At 47.6% G+C, this 22847-nt stretch overlaps 2 long non-coding RNA genes across 2 annotated transcripts in view; both read left to right on the top strand.

The window, feature by feature from the left end:
* LOC128774199 (uncharacterized) overlaps positions 1-20907 on the top strand; it is a 33727-nt gene extending 12820 nt beyond the window's left edge. Inside the window, exon 4 of the long non-coding RNA XR_008418664.1 lies at positions 20561-20907. This is a non-coding gene — a long non-coding RNA (uncharacterized LOC128774199). The remainder of the gene's footprint in view (positions 1-20560) is intronic.
* LOC109247211 (uncharacterized) lies at positions 2306-5308 on the top strand. The gene is made up of 3 exons (XR_002071631.2): positions 2306-2465; positions 3304-3999; positions 4089-5308. It is a non-coding gene; the product is annotated as an uncharacterized LOC109247211 (long non-coding RNA).
* Positions 20908-22847: the final 1940 nt, after the last annotated feature.

The following is a 22847-nucleotide window of genomic DNA, read 5'->3' as shown; positions in this document are numbered from 1 at the left end:
CTGAGAGTACAGACTCTGGAACAACAGACCTGGTTCAAATCCTTACTTTCTCACCTACTAACTATGTAACCCCATGGAAAAATGAGAATTTTCAGGGGTCCACCTGCTATGGATGTCAGCTGGAAAGTGGCATAGAATATGGTTTTTCTGCATGTGTAGAGCAGGAGGGAAAGGCAGTCTAGAATGATAGGGGCACAGGGAGAGAGTGTGGTGCTTGGAAGGATTTCCTTTTTGCTACAGCATAGCCTCTGAAAAGGGAAGAAAAAGAGTTGAAGTCGGTGAATTCAGTTGGGGGTAAACTTTGGAACACAGGATGCCAAAACGCACGTGTGAAGTATAATGACATAGGGCAGAGTGCCCACCTAGCCCCAAGCAATTGTCCTCATCTTTAGAGCCAAGTTCAACTGGGCCAAAGTGGGGAGGGTCCCCAAAGTGGGGAGCCAGCCCTTGGGGCTTGGTGCAGTGTTGGCCTGCGTCCTGGATTCTGCCCACCGAGGGAGGCCTGTTCCTGCCTCTCTGGCAAATTGAGCCCGAGAAACAGGGCTGAGGGAGAGCCCTGGTTTTCTTTCACAAGGACAAGCAGACATGGGTAGCTGTGCCAATCTGAAGGCCAGTGATGGAGCACAGAGGCTGGGAGAGGCCTCTGGAAAGGTGGCTGATGGGGAGGGAGGGAGGACTGGAGGGTGGATTCAGCCGGAAGAGGCTGAGCTGGTTCATTATCATTGTCACTGGCTTCCGTCTTCCTCTGGGGTTATACACAAACCCTTCGATCCCAGGTCAGAGTGGGGGAGACTGAGAGCGAGATTTCACTGAGCTCAAAACAAACTAAGGAGCGGCTGCAAAAGGGGCCACCTTCCCAGAGAGGGATTCCTAGCTCAGTGCCATCCCCAACCCGGGGTTGAGGGGCCAGATTGGGAGGCCACGTGGTAAGGCGCTAAGTGTCCTCACCCGGGGGGTATCAGGAGACCTCCATTCTTGTCCACCTTGTGCGTCTCTCTTTGTGTGACTTTGGGGAAATCACTTCCCCTTGGCCTCTGTTCCTTCTCAGTAAAACAAAAGGGTTTTGCTGGAAGGATCTCAGAGGTCTTTCACAGCTCAGAAATCGAACGCCTGTACCTGAGTTAAGCAACTCCCTGCTGTTAAGATTTGGGGTGTGTATCCTAAATATTGGAAGAAACCCAGAACATTCAGATATGAGAAAAGAGGAAACTAGGGAGGCTGTCCGGAGCCCCCAACCCTCAGTGTGCTCAGGTGTGAGGGCCACAGAAGGGGTGGGAAAAGGAGGAAGAACAAGGAGAGGGAGGAGCAGCCTATCTGAGCACCTGACATCTCAGGGCAAAGGAAGCTAAATGATAAGAGGATTCTTCCCCCAACTCCAGCCCAGGATCCTGTGGAAAAGCTGCATTATAATCGATAGCCTCGTAAATAAATAAATAGTCAACGCATCCTGTCTCCAGCTCAGAGCTTCTTCAGGAAAATCGAACCTCGACCCACTTCTGCTCGCTCATTCTGGATTTCTACGGAGGCCTCCAGAGGGAAGGAACACTTACAGGTCATCTTGGGCATCCCCCTGCCTCTGGGCCGGCCTGCCATCAGTCATGACCTGAAGGAAATGATTAGGAGGGTAAATCTGTAGCTAAGATACCCACAATGTTCCCCCCTCCCTGCGCCCCGCCGCCCCACATAACATAACAGTGTTGTTTTCAGATTATCTACACTGCAGTTCCTTTCCCCGAGCACTGATAATTGGGGTTTCATTGTCTCAGGGAGGAATTCAGGCCTCAGAAGCAGTCGGTAATCCAGACTCCTGGCTCTGATGTGGCTATCTCACAGCTGACAGAGGTAGCTCTGGCTGCCCGGAACGTGGCAAAGGACTCATTCCCTGGTACCTTCTAAGAGGCAAAGGTAGCCAGTAGCACAGCGTAATGGGCTCGTAGAGCTGGTTACTAATTTGTAAGGCTGCATGAATGAACTGCCCCAAAATACGAGGAACACATTTATGCAATGGACTTCCTACACTAGGGAAGAGACTATGAATGCAGTACACCAGCCTTCAGTCAGTTCGTAGAGCCAAGAGGGTCTTCAAGAAATTATTTGGCCCGGCCCTCTCCCCATGAGCAGCCCCCAAGGTCCAGCCCTGAAGTGACAGGCCCAGGGTCTAATGTAGGGCACCCAGGTCTGGCCCTAGGCTTCCCGTTCTCCCCATAGCATGGGTTGGGGCTGGTGCTGAGCAAATGGGTTGTGGCTGTCACCAGAGAGGAACTGGCAGCCGACACAGCAGACTCTGTTTTCTTCGCAGGCTGAGGGTAACTAGAGGAAGCTGAGAATTCCTCTGCTCTGCTCTGCTCTGCTCTGCTCTGCTCTGCTCTGCCTCGGCAGGAAGAGGGGACAGGAGGAGGGGAAATGGGAAGGCCAGTGGCTCTCATTCCAAAGGAGGAAATGTTCCAGCTCCTCAAATAAGCCAGGTAGTGTGGGCCAAAGATGGCAGGGAAGACAACAGTAGGGCCCCATGGCGTCCCTGGTGGGGGGGGGGGGAACGTCAGGAGCCTGGGTCCCCTGTTTGGGGCTGCTCTGGGCTAATGGTGAGATCTAACATTTATTAAATGCTTGCTGTATGCCAGGCACTGTGCTAAGAACTCTATTGTACTATGAAGGCAGTTTGTATAAGGGCTGAGAACACGGCCTAAGTGACTCATGACTGGGTTCAATCCACCTTGGCTACTCACTAGTTCTGTGACCTTGAGTAAGTCACTTAACCTCTCTGTGCCTCAGTTACTTCATTAATAAAACGGGACTTGGGGCGCCTGGGTGGCGCAGTCGGTTAAGCGTCCGACTTCAGCCAGGTCACGATCTCACGGTCCGTGAGTTCGAGCCCCGCGTCAGGCTCTGGGCTGATGGCTCGGAGCCTGGAGCCTGTTTCTGATTCTGTGTCTCCCTCTCTCTCTGCCCCTCCCCCGTTCATGTTCTGTCTCTCTCTGTCCCAAAAATAAATAAAAAAACGTTGAAAAAAAAAAATTTAAACTTTAAAAACGGGACTAAAGTACCTACCTGATAAAGTCACTTGAAGATTAAGTGCATTCACTCACAACTCTTAGGACAGTGTTTGCCATGTAGTGAGCTAAGTTTTGCTATTACTACCTTGTTGAACTCTCACCTAGAGTAGCTATTAATCTCGGAAGCTCAAAGAAGTCGAATGCTTGCCAAAGGTCCCAGGTCTGTTTGACAGACAGCATGGGTGCCCTCCTAAGATCCTCTCTCTCTCTCTCTCTCTCTCTCTCTCTCTCTCTCTGTCTCGGGAAGCAGCTCCAGAACTCGCCAGCTCCCACCCAGGTCCACTCCAGTTTGGAAACTCCATGGCTGCTTCCACAGCAGGAACAAAGATGGACCTCTATCCTGCCGGTGAGGCCTGCCTCCTGGGGCAGAAGGTATCTACTGTTGCCTCTGGCAGGACCCAGACCCAGGAGCCTCCCAGAGGCCTCCCTCTGCACCACTGCCCCGGGCGGGCCTCGCTTAGAGCCTCCCACCTTCCCGCACAGTCTCCCCTCCTCATGCAAGATGCCGGCTGCTGAGACGGGAGGGATAAACAAACTGTGGCTCTGGCCCAGCCCTCTGCCGGCTGGCTGCTCCCCGCCCCCCTCAATCCGCAGTGCACAGTCGCTCTGTTCTCCTGCCAACTTGGCAGCTCGTCTCTGCTGTTACTATCAACACCTCCCAGGGAAGAGGGAGAGGAGTGAGTTCTGATCGCCTGGCACACCGAGCAGCAAATTCGTGTCAGAGCCAGCCCCAGAATGTCTCCCAAGCTCCCAAGGCTCCTGGTGGGGAAGGAAAGGTGGGCCTGAGCAGAGAGGCCCCCACTGCAAGCCAGGCTCCAGCAGAGTGCCTGGGCCCGGCCAAAGCTGCAGCCCCCAGGAGCAGGCAGCTCTGAGAGAAGGGACCGCCAGGCCGGGCAGGTGCACAGGAAGGGGTTCTGTCTCACCCCGGCACTTGCCACAGTCCAGGGTGGGTTGGTAGCTTGATTCCTGACATGGTTGGTCAGGGGTGGGGCAGCCTATGGCCAAGATAGAAGAAACAGGTCTTCCTCTCTACAGGCCATGAAGCCCTGGAGTGCGTGGACTGTACCTCCTTTCTTCCATCTTTCTTGGACTCATGCAGAGCTCTTGCCCTCCTTGTCAGATTGGATTGGGAGGCCCATAGGGTCCACCTTTTACCCCCAAATGGAAACTTCTCGCAGACAGAAACCATATTTCCTTTTCCCAACCCTCTTCCCCAGGCTCTTACACCCTGCCTAGTTGTCTCCATAACGCAGCCGATGCCCTTCTCAGCTCCTGCTGGACTCCTGGGACCCAGTTAGGAAGAAGAAAGAACCCATATTTCCAGGGGCCCAGTGCTCCACCTCAAGCAAGGTCCGCTCACAGTACAGGACCGGGGGTGGTCGCCGTGTGGCCTCTCCCAGGAGGCATGGCCTTCTTAGCTTTGTCACTGCTCGTGAAGGGAAGACCTTTGTGCCCTGCTTTTGGCATCAACAAAAGTGGTAGGTTCAGGGGAAACTTCCTAACGCTCACACCACCCAGTCAACTAGTCTACCCAAGGATGAGTTGTATGCTCCCAATCTTTATGTGCTACCAGCCTGTCTCCTCCTCTGTAACACAGCAATAACCTTTCATAACTCACTGGGTTCTAGCTGATGGTGATAAAGACACGAGGACAATGCTTATACTTCTAGGGGTGCACCTGGCACTTGGAATCAGTATGTTTTCCTTCCTTCTTTCCTATCTTTCTACCTTCCTTCCTTTCTCCCTTCCTCCCTCCCCCATTCCTTCCTTCCTTCCTTCCTTCCTTCCTTCCTTCCTTCCTTCCTTCCCTCATTTCTTTCTCTTCTCCTTCCAGGACCCCATCTCCCAAATGTGAAGCCAATCCTAAGACCATCTCTACTCCCTGCTCCAAAAAAAGTCTAGAAACTACCACCAGGAGAGATATAGCCATTTCCTGGTAGGAACTCCCTAGGTCCCAGAGGGCCAGCTGGCTTTCCATGGCCAGGAAACAGGAAAAGAGAATTCATTCAGTGGGCTGGGATGTAAATAAGCCATAAAAGGCTGCACCATTCTAGGCTGCACCTGTGAGCATCCCTCAGCTGAAGCTCTGTCAGCGTTTCCATGACAAACTCGTATTTCTGGATGCCTCTCTTCCAGCTTCAAGAGCATGCCTTGTGCTGAGACTTGACACTGAAAATGCTTTCATGTTTTTTTCCCCTTAAAAAAGATTGCACACTCTAAAAATCCACCTGCTCATTATATGTGTTTGCTTTTCATTCTGAGAGTTTTGTGGGTATTATATTTGTATGGTAGGCACACAAGCATATGATAATACACGTGGGGGTTCTGTGGTGGAAAGCTGCCTTGGCAAATACACAACCACCACACAGCACGGTAAGATGCCTCCCTCCCTAAGACATCTCTCACACCCATTTGCCTGTTCCAAAGCCTGAAATTCTATCATTAGAGATTTACTACTTTTGAACTTGGGTGATTATCCATCCCTAAGAGTCTACTATGACAATGCACCAACCCCTAAAAGGACTAAGCTGCCATCTGATGAGGGGTTAGCAAAAGAACCATGAGGCATCAGGAAAAATGGCTAAAGGATAGAAGAGCCCTAAAAAAGTGGATGAGAGGCATCCAAGAAATGTTACCTATTTTACAGTTTGTTAGGCCTGCCTATTGGATACACCGTGTGCATATATAGAAGCGCGCGTGCGCGCGCGCACACACACACACACACACACACACACACACAGTGCTCTTTATATACAGCAGTTGTTCCCAAAACCTAAGTGATGTTCGTATTCACCTGGGAATACTTCCAAAAATGCAGGTGCCCAGGCCTTGCCCTGGACATACTGAATCGGCATTTCTAGGGCTGGAGCAGAGCCCAAGTTTCCGCGTTGATCAGTCAGGTTTAGAAACCACTGACAGAAAGCATAGAGCACCAGAAGAGAAAACAGAACACCTGAATTTGAGTAACAGCATCGCCGTTTATTGAGGGACCCTGGGCCCTGCACTCTCTGAACCTGGGGGAAACACCCAGTTCCCATGGCCCATATGAGGCAGTGTTACAGAAATGCCCGTTGAAAACCAGCTGACATTGCAAAATTAGTTGTTTTCCCATACACACATGGCACATGGCATGCACTGATACACATTCATGGGTATCCATGTCCCCGGATGCCCTACAGAGAAGGCAGGTCTGGTGTTCATCACTGTCCTTCACCTTAGCTTATGTCTGCCTTCACTTCCAGATGGACTTTCTCACTCCAGGACATGTGCTCTGCTCACCTCTCCTAATAGCTTGGCACAGTCCTTGATCACTGAAGCATGATTTTTCCATCTAATGGGTTTATCTACCATCTATAATCTCTCCGATGTTCATCAGTTCTGGGGAGAAAGAAGGAAGAGGAGTCACTCCTCTGCTTTATGACAAGGGGAAACCCAAACAAGGGGGTTTATAAAGAGGGCTTTGTACTACTTAAACATAGAGCAGTGATTATTTCCTTTTGAAAACCTGGTGAAAATGTGCTCACAAAAATTCCCCCTACGGTTTCAGGGTTTCATGGACTTCCTGATGTCTTTCCATGGACCCTCTAGGAGTCCAAGGAATCCCTCGTAAACAACCCCTGCCCCACGTGGCTCTGGCAGCCCAAGACCTCTGAGCTTCTAGAGGGTCACATTCAAGCACATGAGGCATCCTTTCAGCTGGGCCTTGGCTGAGTGTCTGACTTCTCGCCCCTCACCACAAGCCGTGAGATGAACCTGAGTGACCTCCCCTCCCTCCCCACGAAAGAGTTAAAACCCAGTGACACAGTGACACATCACCTGCGTTGAACAGAATCTTCTCAGACCCAGACAATGCCTCCTTGTTCCTGATCCTGCAGCACAGGGTCTAAGCTGCCATAAGGTATCAGGAGGATGGATGGTCTTTACTACGATGACAGAAAACACAGCTCAGACTGGCGTAACCAATAAAGGGAATCTATTGGTCCATGACAATAAAAAATTTCAAGGTGGCTGGACTTTTTGCCCATCCAGGTGAGATCCATCTGCTCTGAGCTGTTTTTGTTCATTTGCTTGCTTGCTTTTGGTCTCTCCATCCTCCTCCGTGGCATCAACCTCATCCAAAAACTTCCAGCCTTCAAGGTTGCAATGTGGTCTTGCCAGCAGCAACCAAAACTGTACGCACCCTCATTCCTACTTGGGAGAGAGAGCAAGCTGCTTTTTTGACAGTACCCATGAAAGAAAATGGAAGCTTCTTTCCAGAACCCCTCAGTCAGTGTCTCCCACATCCTATTAGCCTACATTGGGAAACATCCCATCCTGATTAGAGCCTCTGATGATGCAGGACTGCATGGCTGGGAAATTCAGAACATAGTATAAACGGCATGCCTCATTGCTCAGACCTCAGGTCCTTGGGCTTGGCCCCCCCACCCTTACACAATTCAAACTGCTTTCCAGAGAGAGATTAATAACTCAAAAGAAATGATTTTATAAATGCTAAGGCTCCAGTCTTGTCCCACACTTGGCCCCTTGACAAGAGCATGGACCTTCTCAAGGAGGTAAGGGGGAATGGATTTTCATTTTCTAGAGAAAGGGAAGGAAACACAATCTACAGCCAGTCAGCTGAGCAGAATGCAGGCCACACAGGGGTTCAGAGGCCTGAGATGGGCCTCCTTTCTCCTTTAAGCTTTTGGGTGATCATGAACAACGTGTTTACCCTCTTTGGCCCCAGAAAGAGTCAAACTGTCATCCCTTCCATATGTAAGGAGCAACAGTTTGGAGGAAGCTGGGTCCTCAGAAGATTCCAGGCTTGTGTGCAACTGCTCAGAGCATAGAGATCATGGTGTGTGGAGTGGTTTCTGACCAGTCCTCACTTGCCAATACCATCCAGAAGGTATTTTAGTATAACTCCAATAAAATTACGGGCTCTGTGTGGGCCCTGGCTCTGCTCAGACACTCATATAAAGAAATATGGTTCAGCAACTGAAAGTCATTTCAAAAGGAATTCTAATTATTTATTAATGTCTTTTGAAAAGATATAAACACTTTGCAAAGTTGGTCTGAAGCCCCCTTTTGTCCTCCTTAATTCTGTCACATAGATAGCTACTCAAGGGCCTTTTACACGTCAAAATCTCCCATAGTCTCTCCAGCACCCAAATGTCTCCCTTCTTTCCGAGCTCTTAATTATGGAGGTCAGTCAAGTTAGCCTCTTGTGTCAGTTCCTTCCTCTTTTCCTCCAGTCTCTCTTCACACCCATTACCCCAATTCTACATCTGAGAAGATCTGGATATCAAAGTTATTAACACAGAACTCTCTGTAGAATACTCACACTTTAATAAATCTTGTCCTGTCACATAAGCATTATTGGGGAACAGACTTCCAGGCTCACATATGCATAGATTATTCTCATAGTGTGTATTAAGGTTCTCCAGAGAAACAGAATCAATAGGATATAGACAGATACATATAAGATTTTTATTAAAGGAATTGCTCACATGGTTATAAAGGACAAGAAATCCATGATCTGCCATCTACAAGCTGGAGAAGCAGGAAAGCTGGTGGTATAATTCAGGTCAAGCCTGAAGGCCTGAGAACCAAGAACTCCTGTGTCCAAGGGCAGGAAAATATAGATAAAATCTAGCTCAAAAAGAGAGAGGGAGAGGTGCCTGGTTGGCTCAGTTGGTAGAACATGTGACTCTTGATCTAAGGGTTGTGAGTTTGAGCTCCATGTTGGGTATAGAGATTACTAAGTAAAGAGAGAGAGAGAGAGAGAGAGAGAGAGAGAATCCACCCGTCCTCCATCATTTTGTTCTATTTGGGCCCTCAAAGAATTTGATGATGAAAGCCCACATTGGTGAGGGTGGATCTTCTTTACTCAGTCTACTGATGCTCTTCCAGAAACATCCTCACAGACACTCCCAGAAATGTTTTACCAGCTATCTTGTCATCTCTCAGCCTAATCAAGTTGACACATAAAATTAACAATCACATACCCCATCCTGAAGTAGAACATCAGCTTTAGTTGTTTTTGTTAGTGGGGACAGGGGTCATAAACCATCCATCTTGAGAATATTACCTTATAATAGCTTCGACACCAGGAGTTATTTTTCAGAAAAAGTCTGCAGAATAATCTCCACTGGCCTCTCCTTCTCCACTCTCCAGCTGTGTCCACCCTGCTCTGAGATCCAGGAGGCTGAGCTGGTGATCCATACCAAGAGGCTTTCTCGTCCTCTGGTTTCTGGTTGTCTTTGACCACTGAGAGGCATTGACAAGAGATGGGAAGGAGAAGGAGGTCAGGGTATTTATTCTGCCAGATCCTACCCTGGTGAGCTGATGGTTGGCCAAGGCTCCCGTCCCAGGCCCTCTCCCAGCTGCAGCTACCCCTGGGGTCTTGTCACTACTCCCCAACTGCCCCTCAGCCTAGAGGTGGCAATGGTTCCCTATTGTTTCTGGTTCCTGGAACTCATTACCACCTTCCCTTGCTTTCTCCCCATTGCTGTTTCCCTGAGCCCTATGAACAGCTCTTTCATCCAAGCCTGCTCACTACCTAAGTGTGCCCCTGACCTCCACGGCATTGTCACCTCACTGAGTCTCATCTTATCAATGTAAAGTAGAGAGGGAAGGGAGAGAGGATTATACTTTTTTTTTTTTTCATGGAGGATCTAACATGTGAAACTTACAAAAATGATTCAGTCAAGTGTCAAGGTCTAACTTGCATCTTTGGACTGGATTATCCACCATTTTGGGCCAAGTTAAGGGCTTAGTCTGTGGTTGAAGAACAATGTCTCTCTGAAAAGCCAAGTGGAAAAAGAATCCAAAGCTTGTCACTACTGCGATCTAATGATGGACTGCCACAACCAGGCAGCAACCACTAAAATTCAGTGTGTGGCTTTGCTGCTCTCAACCTTCTCCTGATCACAGCAAGACCATAAAAGAGAGAGAAACACCGAGTACCTCCTACAGAAAGACTGAGTCAGCGATCGACAAAAATCCACACACATCCTCCTTGTCCATCCCAGGCCTGATTAGGAAGAAACCATACCCACCCATATCTGAAATTTCATCAGTAGAGAGGCGTAACTTTGCCTTTAGGCCGGATGTAAATATTGTTTCCTGAAAGGAGCAATTGAGTTACATTTGATTAATATTTCCATTATGTGCAAGGCACTGTGCTGAGCGCTAGTTAGCATTGTAATCCTATCAGTTACACTTGAGTATGAATAAACTGGATATCAGAAGAAAGAGGAAGTGCAGAGAGGTGGGGAGAAATGTGCTCTAAAGGGAGGAAGCTGAAGACACGCTTTGCCTTTTAATCATCCTGGCTCAGGAGAGAGGCTCTGGGTGAGAGATATAACGAGGGGATCTTACTGTGTGTAGATGGTGCTTAAAGCCGTGGGACTAGATCAGGCCATCCCAAAGGAAGGAAGGAAGGAGAGGAGAGGGGAAGGGCAGGGAAGAGAAGAGGGAAGAGGACATCTAAGAGCTAAGCCCCAGGGTATTCCAATCTTAGGGCTAGTGAAAGGGGACAAGGGAACCAAGAAAAGAAAATTGACAAGAAACAGCTGGTAAAGTAGGAGGAAAATTGGTAGACTAGGGTGTCTGAAAGCACCTAAAGAAAGTATTTCTAGGAGGGCAGTGATCAAATGACAGAAATTGCTGCTGATGGGTCAAATAAGAACACAGTACCAACTGTTGAATTTGTCAGCACATTGGGAACCTTGATAAATGTGGTTTCACTGTCATGGTAAGGGGAACAAGCCTGATTGGATGATGTGTGATGGAGAATAGGAGGGGAGGAGATAAAAACAGCACAAGTGTTTTTGGTTTTGTTTTCATTTTTTATTTAACTAATCTCAACACCCAATGTGGGGCTTGAACTCAGGACCCTGAGATCAAGAGTTGCATGTTCCTCCAACTAAGCCAGCTAGGTGCCCCAACACAGTACAAGCCTTAAAAACTTTTTTTTAAGTTTCGCTATGAATGGTTAGCAGAAAAATGATGAAGTAACTAAAGGGGGAAGGTAGAGCCAAGGATTTCTTTTTTTAAAGATGAGAATTATGTCCCATTAGTTGCTGATGGGAATGATCCAGTAGAGAGAAAATTTAACAATGCAGATGAGAATGCAGAGAATTACTGGATTGACACCTTTTAATAAGCAAGAAGGGAAGGGATCTAGTGAACAAGGGAAGGGCCTGGCCTCAGACACATGGATTGTTCATTCATCATAAGAGGAGGGAAGGCAGATTATGAGAGCCTGAATCAGGAAGGTTGGTATTTTGGGTGGTGGGAAGATAATGATTGTCCCCCAACCCCGACCCCAGTTTCTGTTTTCTCAGTGAGGAAAAGATAATATCAAGGGCTGAAAAATGAGAAGCAGGGGGAGTTGTGTGAGGGCCTGAGAAGGGAGGAGTAAGACTCAGTTATCCCAAGGACAATGACTTCCTCAGGGACAGATTATAGGATTGCTGGGCAGCATGTGGTCCTCCTGAGGTTAAAGTTTATGAGTTTAAAGGGATACCTTTCACCACATTCAGCAGCTGGGGTGCAGGTGTGGAAGAGGTAAAAGATTTGACCCATGTCGGGGTTTTGCTACTTCTAGGTTGGGAGGGAAAAAGGTCAAGATGGTTGCAGTTATCAATTGCTGTTAAACAAATTATCCCAACACTTAGTAGCTTAAAACAATAGACATTTACTATCTCATAGTTTCTTTGAGACACAACTTGGAATCTGGAAGCAGCTTGGCTGAGCAGTTCTGGCTTGGCATCTGTAATAAGGCTGCAGCCAAGATGTTAACTGGGCTGCAGTCATCTGAAAGCTTGACTGGGTTGGAGAATCTGCTACCAAGATAGTACACTCATGACTAGCAGAGTCATGGGGTGGTTGTTGGCAATCAGACTCAGTTCCTCTCCAAAGGGTGCTCGAGTGTCCTCACAACCTGACATATGGCTTCCTGCAGAACGAGCAATCCAAAGAAGGACTAAGCAGAAGCTGTCCTTTTATGACCTTGACTTGGGTCACTTTGCATTACTTTTGCCACATTCCATTCCTTAGAAGCAAGTCACCAAGACCAATCCATGTTCAAGGGGAGGAGAATTTGACTCCACCTTTTGAAGAGAGGAGTATTGTTATGGACTGAATGTTTGTGTCTCCCCAAAATTCATACATAGACTCTCTACCCCCCAGTGTGGCTGTATTTGGAGATGAAGTCTCTAAGGAAGTTATTAAGGTTATATGGGGTCATGAAAGTGGGGCCTGATCTGATAGGATTAGTGTCCGTATAAGAAGAGACACAGAGAGCTTGCTTGCTTGCTTCCTCCATGTGCACACAAGAAGGAAAAGCTATGTGAGGACATAGCAAGAAGGTGACCATCTGCAAGTCAAGAAGAGAGCCTTTACCAGAAACTGAACTGGCTAGAACTTTGACCTTAGACTTCTAGCCTCCAGAATGGCAAGAAAATACATTTCTGTTGTAGAAGCCATCCAGTCTATGATACTTCATTATGGCAGCACGAGGAAGTCTAAACAATTGTCAGAGAACCTGAAGACATATCTTAATATTACAAAGGACAAGGGTATGTGCAAATGTGTTTATTGTGAATCACTGATTGGAAGAAGTCCCTGAGTGGGTAGGGAAATGTAGGAATGGGAAGCAACTGAACAGATATGAGGTACTGGCCAGAAAATAGTGACTCAAAATGGAGATTTTGGACATGGCACAGCTGATGCTGGTGACAAGATCTAGGATGAGATGATGGAAGGAGGTGACTCAGGTGAGAGGGAAAAGAAAGATCTTTGGTGGCAAGAAGATTAATTAGCAGAGAGGCAAAATGTTGGAAAGATCATTCAAGAGATGCTGAAGGGACCAGGATGATACCGAGTATAGGCATGGAGAGAAACACAGTGAACCAGGCGTAAGGTCTTCAATGAATGGGGAGTAATGAGGAAGAGGGTAGTAGCAGGGGGCAGAACTTGACAGCAGGTGGGACTCAAAGGGACATTTCAGGTTGTAGTCTGAGAGTCTGGGGGAAGGGTTGTGGTGTTAGTACTGAAGTGGCTACTAAGGAGCCAAGTGCACAGCCAAGGTTGCGAAAAAGCTTGATAGAAGAGGAGGAGAAACAGAGGATTTGAGGACAGACACACACACTCACAAACAACCAGATAATAGTACATATCTCAGAGGGTTGTTAAAAGGACTGAGTGGGGTGCCTGGGTGGCTCAGTTGATTAAGCATCCAACTCTTGATTTCGGCTCAGGTCATGATCTCATGGTTCACGGGATTGAGCTCTGTGTCAGGCTCTGCACTGACATTGAGGAGCTTGCTTGGGATTCTCTCTCTCCCTCCTGCTGTCTGCCCCTCCCCAGCTCATGGGCACTCTCTCTCAAAATAAATAAATAAACATTAAAAAAAAGGACTAACTGAGCTAACACTTCATGTTTAGACAGTGCTTGTGTGGGTTTTTTTTTCTGACACAAACCAATTCTCCAACAGCACCTGGGTGTACAACAATTCAATTCTTACACTATCAACATGCAGTTAACATCAGATCCCACAGGTTAAAGGGCTCAGTCCCACAAGACTGCCCCCACTTCAAATGCCAACGGTGAATGGGGTGCCCAGACTTTCCACACTTCTGCCCAGATGACTACAAACTTGGGAGTTCCCACAATGCCCGCTGAAGTTCAGTAATTTCCTAAAATGACTCACAGAACTTAGGAGAATGCTTTGTTGGTTCATTATAAAGAATACAAATGAACGGTCAGATGAAGAGATTCATAGAGTGGATCCAGAAGGATCCCAATGCAAGTGCCTCTGTCCCTGTGGAGTTGGGGTGCACCATGCTTCCCGTACATGGTGCATTCACCAACCAAGAAGTTCTTCAAAGTTTACTGTTCAAGAGTTTTGATCCTGAACAATCTCTAGTCCTCCTCCCTCTCTGAAAATTGGGAGGTGGAGCTGAAAGTTCCTTACTCTAATCATACCTGTTAGTCTTACTGGTGGTGGCCAGCCTCCATCCTGAAGCTATCTAGGGGCCCCACCCTGAGCCATCTCAGCATAAACTCAGAAGTGGTCAGAAAGGGCTCATTAGGAATAACATAACACACTCCTATCACTCGGGAAATTCCATGGTTTTTAGGAGCTCTGTGCCACAACCAGGTACTTATTTATTATACCACAGCCCGCCATGTAGTAAATGCTGTATAAGGTATCAGTAATCCCTTGTTACAGATGAAGCCACTAAGGCACAGAGAGGTTAAGTAACTTTATGGGCACAGAGCCAATAAGGGCCAGAGTTAGGGACTCAAACTCAGAATTATGTTAAATGAGAGAAAGAGACAACCTATTGGAAATGCAGCCTACGCAGAGGATTTTAGGCAAACCCTCCCTGCTACCGTTCTTTCTCCTCCCCCTCCCCTGCCTCTCTCCCCCTTCTCCCCTTCCTCCTCCTTTTTCTTCTTGAGATAGTCTGAGTTTGTTTCTGTTATTTACAACGAAAAATGCTCTGATCAGAGTAACTACACCAAGGGGCAGAAGAGTCTATGTGAGTGGTACAAGCTCTGAGTGGCTAAAAAAAAATATTGTACTGGCCGATGACAAAATTCCTCTTTAAGAAACAATTGTCTGAGTCTAAAATACGGGCTTTTGGACATAAGCTGGAAGTTGAGGGCAAGGCAAAAGGGGAGTTGAATTGCTTTGCTTAAAAATGAAGAGGAATTTTTTTTTTAATAATTTGGTTTCCTACGAGGAAATTTTAGGTTGCCTCCAACTTGACTTTATTATGAAGCCATCGTGAATAAATAAGCATCCTCGTACCCAAGACTTTGATTATATCTCTATTTCCTTCAGACCAGATTTTAAGACATAGAATTCTATGGTCAAAGGGCATGGCTATCTTAAAGACATTTTTTTTTTTTTTTACCTGACACCAAATTGCCCTCCAGAAAGATCAAAACAGTTTAGGGGTGCCTGGCTGGCACCCATGGAACATGTGACTCTTGATCTCAGGGCAGTGAGTTTGAGCCCCACATTGGGTGTAGAGATTACTTAAAATATTTTTAAAAAAATCAAAACAGTTTATATTTCTATCAGCAATGAGTGAGACTTCCAGTTTCCCAAGGTGTTCATATATTTTAAAATCTTTAACACATAGATGAAAATTGCTTTAGTTTGTATTTTGATATTACCAGTAAGACTTTTTTGTGTGTTTATTGGCTGCATCTATTTCTTCTTTTAAGAATTGTCTTCCTAGGGCACCTGAGCAGCTCAGTCAAACATTTGACTTTGGCTTAGGTCATGATCTTGTGGTTCATGAGTTCCAGCTTCATGTTGGCTCTGTGTTAACAGCTCAGGAGCCTGCTTCTGTGTCTCCCTCTCTCTCTGCCCCTTCCCTGCTCAAGTTCTGTCTCTCTCTCTCTCTCTCAAAAATAAATAAACATTAAAAAAAAAAAAAAGAATTGCCTTCCCACAGGCTTCTCTCTGGTGCTTCCCATCTTTCTAATGAACAAAATCCAGCCAATTCCTGTTGGCTTCCTACTCTGCCCACATTGGTTTACTTATCACCGCTGCTGACAAGGTGACCAACTAGTTTGGTTTTAAAAGTGGAAATCCCATGTCCTGAAATCCCTTCAGTCCCAGGTAAATGGAGACAGCTGGTCGCCCAGCTCTGGGCCTTAGATCTTCACCTGCAAAATGAGGACCAGAGGCCCTCACATGTCCCTCTCAGATGTTCCTTCATTCACCCCGTAAATATGTACCATGCTACACAGCTCTGGGCAGGTGTTCTGCTAGGGAGGCATTACAGATTCCTCGGGGAATGGGACCCGAGTATCCCGAACATCCATGATGGTTCCCCAGAGGGAGAATATCTTGATGAATTTTCAGCTGAGACCTGCGTGATTGGTTGATAGCGGACAAGGAAGCCCTAATATGGAGGCAGGGAGAATGGTCCCCAGTGCACACCTGAGGGAAGTTAGATACCAGGAAAGGTAAGAGGGGGATGAAGGGGCCAAAGATAAACCTGGTCTACTTTGAAGTTTGGCCAAAGATCCACCTGTCCACAATTCAGCCCAGGACCGGATAACAGCGTAAATTTCCCCCCAACCAGAAGCAGATGCTTCACCATCTGGGGCTGTCTGTTCCCTCACACCCTTCCCAAAGTCCTGAGCCCTCAAATTAGGCATCTGAGGAATTCTTCTGGGTTCCAAGGCCTATAATGACTTCATGTGTGTCTTTTTTTTTTTTTTTTAATGTTTATTTATTTTGCGAAAGAGTGCAAGCGGGGGAGGGGCAGAGAGAGAGAGGGCGAAAGAGAATCCCAAGCAGGCTCCCCGCACTCTGTGCAGAGCCCAATGCAGGGCTCAGTCCCACGTGTACCACGAGATCATGACCTGACCTGACCTGAGCCAAAACCAAGAGTAGGACACTCAACCGACTGAGCCACCCGGGCGCCTCCATGTGTCTCTTTTATTGACCCCACTTTACACTTCCCAAAATTCTGAGAGTCCCTCTCCCTGGGACGTGCTGTAGAAATGAGCACCACTAGACATCCTTTACCCAGAGCAAGCACTTTTGTGCTCCACATTATTGAACAGCAGAAAATAAATTTTCGCAGCATCCAAGAAAGGCCCTCAAGATAGAAGCGGCCAAGGACACAAAACTTTCCAAAACCTTTCTCTTCTCTGCCAGGCTCAAGTGGGCCTGGCTTTTTTTGATTCCTATCACAAGACTGCTGGGGGGACGGTGAACTCACTGAAGCCAAGAGCAAAGTTCTGCCTCCGGTACGCCCTGCAGCACTGAACACAGCACCCACACGGGGCAGGAGCTAGCTTAAGCCCCACTGCAACCGGGGGCCCAGGCTGGGAGGAAGGGAGGAGGGGAGGAGGGAGCTGGAGCCCAGAGTTCCTGCCGCCGCCTTCAGGCCGCCGGGAGGTTCTAATGAAAAGCCTGCCAGACCTCTAACGAGAGCTTAACCGCCAGCAGGCTGTGATTGCTCATTGTTTGGTTATAATTAGCAGCGATTTCTGCGGCGGCAAAGCTGCAGCCTACTGCCAGCAGGAGCGGGGCTGGGGGAGGGCTCCGCCACCCTCGCAGCCACCAGCCCCTGGCCCCGGGGCTCCCAAGCCTGAGCTCCTTCACGCCCTGGCCCCGCCTGCCCTGCGCCCACAGGCAAGGCCCCTGGCTGGCAGAACTTGATCATTGATACCGGGCCAATACCAGACCCCTTCCTCAGGCCAGAGAGAACCGCCCGCTCTGATTGCAAGAGAGCGTGGGCTGAAAAATTGGGCACACCCGGGTGTGAGACCAAGTTTTGTCTGCTAGGCACAAGCTTTGTGTCTTCAGGCAAGTTATTGAGCCTCCTGAGCCTCAGTTTCCTCATCTCTAAAATGGGGGTGGTAGGGTCACCTGGCTGGCTCAATCAGTAGAGCATTTGATCTGAATTGTGAGTTCGAGCCCTGTGTTTGGGCATCGACATAACTTTAAAAAATCTAAAAATAGAAAAAAAAAATGGGGATGGTAAGGACAGTACTCATCTCCCTTAGGGGATGTGGTAAGACTTGAAAAGGATAATTCACTTAAGCCACTTGGCGGAGCGCCTGGGGCGCTGTTGGCACTCAGTGCATCCTGGCTGCTCTGGCGGAGGTGACAGTGACGAGGAGTGGGCTTTGGCTCAGGCCCTTTCCTCTCTCCTCCTGCACCCTCTGTCCCCCTGCCCTTGGCCAGGCTCCTCCCACACAGGTGCTGGGCAGCTTGCTACTCTTTCTGCCTTCCCGGTGGAACCAGCTCTCGGGGCGGTCTGCCTTAGCGGTTTCAGTGTCAAGGTGACCTCTCCTAGGAGAGTGGTCTCCAACTTTCTTACTGTGACTCACAGGGAAAAACTACATTTTACATAGTGACCCACATGTAAGACACACATACATATGCATACAGGTAGATAAAACAGAAACAAACGTTTCATGAAGCCGTACTTACCCGAATCAAGTGTGTGTACTAATGTGTTCCTTTCCCTTCTCCCTTCCATTCTGCACCCACATCTATATGTAGAGCTATATCTATATCCATTTTTATTTATTTTTTTTAATGTTTTATTTATCCTTGAGACAGGGAGAGACAGAGCATGAACAGGGGAGGGTCAGAGAGAGGGAGACACAGAATCTGAAACAGGCTCCAGGCTCTGAGCTGTCAGCACGGAGCCCGACGCGGGGCCCGAACTCACGGACCGTGAGATCATGACCTGAGCCGAAGTCGGCCGCTTAACTGACTGAGCCACCCAGGCGCCCCTCTATATCCATTTTTAGATAGAGTTTTGAAGTGTTGCCAAAGGTCAGGACCCACTAAATTGATTTCATGACCCAACCTTGGGTTGAAACCTTTGGTGTGAAGAACGGTGCCCCAGAAGGAAGAGGCCAGTTAACTCTCGTCTCTCGTTAGAGAGTAAAAGGCTCTGTTCTCTATTAAAGGGACTTGTATCAGGGAGCCAGGGGGAGAGAGAATTCTGAAAAGCTGAAAGCCACATGACCACATCTGAGGTTTACAGGTGAAAACAAGTCTTAATCGTCATCCATAATGAGGGTGGGCTTTTGCATCCATTTTGGGGGGCTTCGGAATCAAGCTTCAAAAAACGGGAGGTTTGTTCCTACACCAACCTGCAAGCTAATGTTTCCTTAAGCTGGGATTCCAGCGAGTCTGCTAAACAAACGCCACTATGCCTAGGTGCCAGGGAAGGGCAAGATTTATGTAGACTCAGCTGGACAGGAAATGCTCTGAGCTAGGACCGTACTTACAGTTTTTTTCCATAACAAAATCAGGGCATGTGGCCTCACAAGTACTTGTGAGGACAATAGGATACAATATTTAAAACTAGAACTGTCCTGGAAAGCCTCCAACTTGGGATCGCAAGTTTACCATGAGAACTGGAGAATTTGATACCAAGAGAGTCAGAAGGAAGAAGTCCTCTTTCCCATGCACCCAGGTCTTGCCTCCTGATTTGGGGAAAGGAGCCTTGGACTTCCAGAACGTTCTGGAGTACCAGAAACTTCTCTTAATACCCTTGAGGATATTCAGTTATTAAACACATTAGTGGATTTGTAGGAAGACTGGATCCTAACTGTAAGAGGAGAGGTAGGGTAAAGGGAACTGGGAGGCCTCCGAGGCATTTTATAATTTTGCTCACACATGTTTGGGCTCCCAGCTTCTTGCTCACCTGCCTTGCTCCAGTCACCCTTCCCCCTGCCCGCTGCCATATCTTCATCGTGCCCTCAGTCAACTGTGCAACTTGACTTTGGCCAAAGGCGGCTGCTCTTATTTAAGAATGAGGGGACAGGGCTGCGCTGAACTTGCACACTTGGTTCTTTTCTTCCTGGATCAATCCACGTCAGAGTGTGATATAATAGTTTCCTTGTCATCTGGGGGCTCAATACTGGGCTTCCTCCATTCTACACTGCACTCCAGGTTTCTGAGGCTTAAGTAGGACAGCAGTACTGTGGAAAGGTCTAAGGACACCCTCCTCAAATCTCCTCTACCTCACGATGCCTCCTACTTCTAGCCCTGGTTGTGTCCACTGCCTACATCCAGACTTCCCGGTAGGACACAGCCAATGGGAATGGTATCTCCACATCTCTGTGAGCCCCTCAGAAAGAAGGTTGGTTTCAACATATATTCAAGAGCTTGCTTTGGGCCCCAAGAGAGGAAGCCAGATGAGACAAAGAAACACCTCCTCTGGGGGTCCTCTCTGAGACCTTCCTCCCACAGATTCCAAGGAGAGAAGGTGAAGGGGACGTGGGGTCACTTCTTAAGACCTCTTTCAATCCCCATTGCTGTCAAACAAGCCCAGCTCAGCCTAGTCCATCAGATCAATGCCCCCGTAGACCCCAACCCCAATACCAAGGAGTAAAACGTGAAGTCCCTTTAATCATTTGCCCAGTTACCTCATTCTGAGCCCTAACCTCCCTCTTCTCTGGCCCTGCACCCTCTGAAAACAGTGCCTTCGACTGGAACCCCTGGCTGCTGTTGCTTTCTGCCATCTCCCTCCTTTGCCCACTTGTTTTCTATGTCTGTGTTTCTAGGAGTCTAATTGTGATTAAATTACAGGGTAATACTAATAGGGGGGTGAGAACCAGCTAATGGCTCACTGTTCCACGAGGCAACAATTGTAGTAATCACCAAACTAAAGACTCTGTGCATTAGCTGGAGGTTGCTGGGATTTCCTGGCCTACGCTTTCTCCACACCCCTGTCTGAGCAAATGAATACAGGTCACAGGGCACGCTAAAAACCCAGAGGCAGGTGAAGGTAAAAAGAACATTATTAAGAGAATAGGGGGAAAAGCAAAGAAACTCGGGAAATACACCTTGAGTTGCAGCAAAAGCAGAAGCAAAGAGAATTGGGCTCAACATTTCAAAAAATATCTTGGAAAAGGAAACAAAGTAATCACATCAATCATTAAAGGGGCTTTGGAGTGGGTTTTCTGGGATGTGATGAAGCTGGGGTAATTACTGGTCCTTCACTCACTTTCTGCAGGTTCGGCCTGATGGAGAGCACACGGGAAAGAAACATGTGGCTCTGTAGAGCAAATCCACGCCACAAACATCCAGGCCAACAGCACCACAATTCCATCCAGTAAATTGTGCTCCCATTGAGACAGAAGGAAAACAGTTTGACATGGGCCCTGACTTTCAAGGTCCACACGGTCTGAGATGGGAGACTAAATCGAGTCTAACTGTCGATACCAATTCTGGACACTCGTGACCCACTTCTCAACTTCAGATGCACTTCATAGGCTCTTGGCTCTCAGCGACACAGAGAGTCTTATTCTCATCCCACAGAGGTGGAAACCAAGGCTTAGAGAATTAACTTGCTCAAGGTCATATATGCCCTACGTTTCTGAATGCTTTTTGCTCATGCCTGTTCCTGCAGGGAATCCCCAGCAGTGTCTCAGTCTTCGGTTGAAGACGTTTCCCTTTGCCACTTCTCTATCACCTCTCGCCACATCCCAGAGATGCTAGAAATCCGAGAGGGAGAGCAACTCTCCTCCAGAGTTAGAGGACCATACAAGTGTTCCCTCCAAGGGCCTTACAGTTTGGTTGAAGTGCTGCCTCTCTCTCTCTCTTTTAAATTAGAGCCCCCTTCTCTCACTAGAACACTATAATCCAGATTTGGATCTATAAGGGTGGAGCTGGGGAAATAAATCCAAATGGTAGACAGTATCCTTTGCTTGAAAAATAGAGGTAAATGCATGAGCCAAGGGAGAGAGAGAGAGAGAGAGAGAAACCAAGAAACAGACTCTTCACTGTAGAGAACAAAACTGATGGTTACCAGAGGGGAGGTGGGTGGAGGGGCGGGGGAAGTAGATGATGGGGATTGAAGAGTACACTTATCAAGATGAAAAAAAAAATTTTAAGTAGAAGTAAATATCATATTAATGCTCAGGATTCAGATAAGAGAAGCATTTTGGTTCAAGACGTGTCTTAGATGAAACAAAATCAGATGTTAAAATAGGAGCTTTAACTGGGTGTTTTATGGAAACCAATTTGACAAATTATATTATGAATAAATAAATAAATAAATAAATAAATAAATAAATTGATGAATTAAAATAGAAGCTTTAGTCGAAGCACAAGAAATACCAATTTCCAAAGTGAAGTGTTAGACCAGGATTTACAAAGTAAGTGGCAAAGAGTATTTAAGGTATAAACAAGCTGAGAGTAAGATTTTAGATGAGAGTTTCTTTGGAGAAAGCTGTGCTGTGAGTTCCTTTCCACCCCCATCTCACAGGTGTCAAGTCTGAGAAACCAAAATGGCAAGAGGCACAGTAGGGGTTATACTTGGGAAGTAGCTATCCTCACAGTTGTTGGGGCAGAAGAAGAGCTGTGAGTAAGAGAAATGGTTGGCCTGGGAGAGTCAAAGGTGCTATCTAAGAGGGCAGCCGAGAAGGGCAAAGAGATTTCAGCAGGAACCTGGAGGTATGGCTGGATTTCTAAGGATGGATAAAGCAGTAAGCAATGAACCAGAGGTAAATGCATCACCCAAAGGAAGAGAACCAGAGGTGAGAGGTCCCCAGCAATGGGGGTGTTACGAACGAAATGTGTCCCCTACAAATTCTTTTTTTTTTTTTTTAATTTTAAGTTCACCTATTTATTTAGAGAGAAAGAGAGAGTAAGCATGATTGGGGTAGGGATAGAGAGAGACACAGAGAGAGAGAGAGAATTCCAAGCAGGCTCCTTGATGTCAGCGCAGAGCCTGACGAGGGGCTCAAAGACAGGGTGGGGGAGAGGGGGGACTCAAACTATGAACCGTGAGATCATGACCTGAGCCCAGATCAAGAGTCGGACGCTTAACCCACTGAGCCACCCAGGAGCCCCCCACCCAAATTCTTATGTTGAAATTCTACCTAGGATGTGATGGTATTTTGGAGGTGGGGCCTCTGAGATGTAGTTAGGTCATGAGGGTGGAGCCCTCATGAATGGGATTAGTGTCCTCATAAGAAGAGGCCAAGGAGCTAGCTCTCTGTCTTTCTGCCACTTGAGGATACAGTGAGACTGGTCAGCAGTCTGAAACCCAGAAGAGTGCTCTCACCAGAACCTGCCCCTGCTGGCGCCCTGATCTCAGACTTCTCGCCTCTAGAACTGTGTGAAATTTCTGTTGTTTATAACTCACCCATTGGTACTCTGTTATAGTGGCCCTAACTGATTAAGACAGAGAGGGATATAAAGCACATAAAAGTATCTGCTTAAAACACCTGCCAAGTGCAGAGAACACCAACGCCAGATCCCCATGCCAGGACCAATCAAGTGGAAACTTTCCTGCT

Source organism: Panthera pardus, unplaced genomic scaffold, assembly GCF_024362965.1.
Source record: "Panthera pardus isolate Hobbes unplaced genomic scaffold, ASM2436296v1 HiC_scaffold_3, whole genome shotgun sequence".
NCBI classification, from domain to species: Eukaryota; Metazoa; Chordata; class Mammalia; order Carnivora; family Felidae; genus Panthera; species Panthera pardus.
Note: the sequence above shows the minus strand (reverse complement) of the source record. Positions and strands in the feature narration are given on the sequence as shown.